Below are 5,021 nucleotides of genomic sequence, written 5' to 3' on the forward strand. Positions count from 1 at the left end.
ATATATATATATATATATCTGGTAGCATAGTGGCTAAGACACTTGCCTGCTAACCAGACGGCTGGCAGTTCAAACCCACCAGCCCCTCCTCGGAAAAAAGGTTGGGCAATCCTACTTCGGTAGTGATACTGCCTCAGAAACCCAAGGAGGGGTCGCTATGAATCGGGTTTGACTCGACAGCACATAACAACAACAACAACATATATATAATGGAACAGAGACTGTCCAACTCCACAGGGCTAAAAGGAAAGTGAAACCAAAAGAAAAAACCATGCTGACAATGCCATTTCCCTTGTCTAAAGCTAGTCTTCTCATAGATGGATAAAGTGGGATGAAGGCAAGAGGATGGTTATTACAGCTATTTCCAGTTATTAGTGTAGTGCCAGATCTCAGAAGAATAGCTGTGATACATGGAGTTTTGTTATGCTATAAGAACTGTTAATATACTGAAAACTAAGATCAGAGCTATCGCAAAACAAAGGAAATGACAGGTTTTCTAAGATGGTTTTTAATATGAGAAACCTGAATCAAACGTACAGTGTTCCAATTTGTACCATCTCCATTCAACTTACCAACAATCTTCTTTAGCAAATAACTTGATCCATGAAAAACAAGAATTTAAAAACTATGCATGTTGTAGTTGCTATTGTTTTGTGCTGTCACGTTGATTCTGACTCATAGTGTGAAGGAAAAAGAAAATGCAGACAGGTGAAGAAAATACATGGCAAGAATAATTACCCAAAATTTTAGGAGTTCAGAGAAATAATTCTCCAAGGTCCCAAATAAATCTCAGATAACAGTACATGTCCATAAAAAAAGAGCACACAAAAGAGAGAAATGGCTCAAGAAAAAGTTGATAAGAGAAAATAAAATAAAAAGTGAGCTGACTGAATGTAGCAATAAAATGAGAGAAAAATAAAGAGAAAAGGAATATATTAAAAGCAGCTAAGAGTAGAGGACAGATGACTAAAATCACATTCAGGTACATGTTGACAACCCAGATGAAATTATAAATAAAGTTAAATGGAAAAGCATAAATATTTAGACATAATTATGGATAAGATGGTAGGTCTAAATTTAAATCAAGAGGTCCAATATGTGTATGCTTAGTGCTCTTTAAACAAAGTTCATAAAGAATAAAACTGAAAAACATGAAATTTTCTTTCTTTTTACTTCAAAATGTAGGAAAAATTAAATCTGAACATGTAAGGAACATTCAATTTCCCAGGTGCCTCAGGAAAATTTGGTTTTAAAATGATAAGGAACATGATATGACCTGGTAGTGAACTTAGCTGAAGAAAGATTATAGGTGAAGAACAAAGTATGTGGACATCCAAATAGAAAGGAAGTCATGATCAGAAAAAAAAAGAAAAGAAAAAAAGCCAGGTTGTTTTAGGATTCTCTGTAGCTATACCACATGTGCAGAGTCAACAAAATCTGCCTACATTGTTATTGGAAAACATAGTATAACCCAATATTTTAACCCAGCAAAATAATCCTTCAAGTGTAAGACCAACAGATATATATTACCAAATGTATAAAATCTTAGCATATCTAAAATCCTCAGGATAATAGACAAATGTATGACAATAAAATCTAGCCAAAGGAATACCAAATTAAAATACTTGCATGAGAACAATAGTGATATCAGATTTCACATTGGCAATGCTGAGTCCAAGAAAAAGAAGTAATAGTAAAAAAATCTGAGGATATTTAAATGTGAATTCTAAAACTATAAAGTTCTTCAAGGAAAAAATAGGGGCAAATTTAGGGGTCCTAATTAGCATAGTGCCTAAGGCACTTGACTGCTAACCAGAAGGCTGGCGGTTCAAACCCACCAGCCACTCCTTGGAAGGAAGGTTGGGCAATCCTACTTCCGTAGTGATACTGCCTTGGAAACCCAAGGAGGGGTCGCTATGAGTCGGGGCCGACTCGATGGCAAATAACAACAACAACAATATATGGCATAAGTAGACTATCAAGCATAACCCAAAATGCACAAACAGCAGAAGAGAAACTAGATAAATGGAATCTTCAAAAAATTAAATTTTTATGTGCTTCCAAAGACTTCTTCAAAAGAGTCAAAAGAGAACCTACAGATTGGGAAAGAATAATTGTCAATAACATATCTGACTAGAAACTTATCTCTAAAATTTAGAAAACTCCAACCCCTCAACAACAGAAAGACAAATAATCCAACTCAAAAATGAGCAGAAGACATGAATAGACACTTCACCAAAGAGGATATTCAGGTGGCCAACAAACAGATGAAGAAATACTAATGATCATTAGCCATTGGAAAGATTCAAATCAAAACAAAAATGAGTTACTATCTGGCCCCAGAACTAATAGCAAAGTTCAACAAAACAGAAAATAACAAATGCTGGTGAGGATGTGGAGAGATTGGAACTCTCATACACTGCTGGTGGGACTGTCAAATGATGCAATCAGTGTGGATAGCAGTATGGTGATTCCTTAAAAAGTTGGAACTAGAAATACCATTTGACCCAGCAATTCCATTACTAGGTATATATCCTAAAGAAGTGAGACCCAGGACAAGAACAGATATATGCACACCCATGTTCATCACAGCACTATTTATAATAGCCAAAAGATGGAAACAACCTAAGTGCCCATCAACAGAAGAATAGATACCAAATTATGGTATATACACACAATGGAATACTACACAAACCTAAAGAATAATGTAGAATCTGCAAAACACCACATAACATGAATGAACTCAGAGGACATTATGTTGAGTGAAATAAGTTAATCACAGGAGGACAAGTATTGTTTAGCCCATTATTGTCAAAAGTCAAGGAAAGGTTTATATGTGGAAGGAAATTTTTCTTCTTGGGTACCAGGGGTGGGAGGGGAGGGCAGGGAACACTGCTAGATAGGAAGAGACAAGTATTGATTTGGGTGAAGGGAACGGCAATGTACATGGTGGCACTGAGGAAGAGGAACACATAGAGAGGTGCATAGGAGGTACAGATAACAAAGGTGAACCCTTTCACACATACAGTACTACATTGTGATGGCAGACATTGATCTATGAGTAGATAGATAGGTGGACACGCTGAATGATCAGGTATGTCTAGGAAAGGGGTAGTGTGCCCATGACCATGTATAGGGGTGGCAGATGATATTTCTACAAGTATGTTTGTATGTGCTGTGAGAATGTCCAGGTATGTAGTAGAGCTGACAAGGGACAAGGTTGTGGTGACATCTTAGCCAGAGCCAGCTACCCAGAGCTAGTGAGTAGTTGGACCTGTGAGCTCAGGACCATGGTCGCAGGAGACATCAAGCTCAATTGGCATAACAGGCTATACAAAAACATTGTTCCACATCCTACCTTGGTGAGTAGTGGCTGGGACCTTAAAAGCTGGCAAGCAGCCATCTAGATGCAACAATGGATCTCTCCTCATCCAGAACAAAAAAGAATGAAGAAAACTAAAGACGCAGGGAAACAATTAGTCCAAAGGACTGGTACACCATGCAATCCTCAGCCTATATGACTATGAGACCAGAGGAAGTAGATGGTACCCAAATACCACTGTCAACCACTTGGAGAGGAATACTGGATAGAGTGGAGAACAATGTGGAACAAAACTCAAAGTAAAAAAAATAAAAAAAAAAAAAAGACCAGGTTTGCTGGTCTGATAGAGCCCAGTGGAACCCCTGAGATTATGGCTCCAAGCTGCCCTTCAAATCTGGAATTGAACCCACTCCTGTGGCTTCCAGTCACATAAATGATAGGCATATGAGCTGAGCATTTACATTAGGTAGATACACTGCTTGGAGAGAACAATCATGGAAGAATACAAGGGCTGTGTATGCACAGAGAGACAGCTCGGAAGGCAGGAGTGCATGGGAGGGAAGGACACAGGAAGAGGTGGCTATGGGGAGGAAGTGGGAGCAGAGCTGTTGCATTGTGGGAGATTACAGTCAATGTCATGAGACAAAGTGTATGTGAGCTGTTGTATGGAAGATGAATTTGCTCTGTAAACTTTCACCCAAATCACAATAAATTAAAAAAAAAAAATTATGAGGAACAGTAATTCTGAGCGAGGTCTTTTCTACACAAATAAACTACCATATTTGTGAAGGCAAAATTTCAGTAATTTAAGACAGGTGAGAACTCAGTTTACTACCCAGAGACTTCCTCTGTAAGAATTATTCTACAATGTATTGTAGCAGAAAGAAAAACTAGGACAATGACTCAGTATGTAAGAAACAAAGTTGAGGAGATAGAACAGTAAAACATTGTTAATTCTCTTGTTTAAAAGGGAAATAATTGACATTGATTAATTCTATATTGTTAGTAAAATAGAAATATTTTTGTTCCTCAACTGTTACCTGGTAATATTTTGTTACAAACAATCCTGAAAGTCTCAGTGCCTTACAAAATGAAGTTTTGCCTTACCCAGCTTCACATTGCGTGCAGGCTGCTCTTAGGCAGACTTTTATTGAAAGACCTCCAAGATGTACTATTAAATATACAAAAATCAAAATAGAGAAATATGTATATTATGATGTGGCATGTATAACAGGGCTATTCAAAATACAGTCTGTAGACTAGTGTTATATCAGTTCATGATGTGGTATATACAGAGAATTGAGAGTAAGCACTTAGAAAGCTTTATAGCAATTTATGGGAGCTCTGGAAGCATAGTGCCTAAGGCACTTGACTGCTAACCAGGAGTCTGGCGGTTCAAACCCACTAGCCATTCCTAGGAAGGAAGATGGGGCAATCTACTTCCGTAGTGATACTGCCTCGGAAACCCAAGGAGGAATCACTATGAGTCGGGTCCAACACGATGGCATATAACAACAACAACAATATAGCAATTTTATGGTGCCACATTTACTTCTCAATCTATTTGTAGTGAACAATTGTTTAAAAAAAATTCAATTAGGGGAGGCGGGGCAAGATGGCGGACTAGGCAGAAGGATTGCACAGACCCTCTTCAACAAAGAAAAGGGAAACCAATTAACACAGACACAGAAGATAATCT

This window comes from Orycteropus afer, unplaced genomic scaffold (genome assembly GCF_000298275.1).
Source record: "Orycteropus afer afer isolate SDZICR_OR568_19922 unplaced genomic scaffold, OryAfe1.0 scaffold00185, whole genome shotgun sequence".
In the NCBI taxonomy this organism is placed as follows: domain Eukaryota; kingdom Metazoa; phylum Chordata; class Mammalia; order Tubulidentata; family Orycteropodidae; genus Orycteropus; species Orycteropus afer.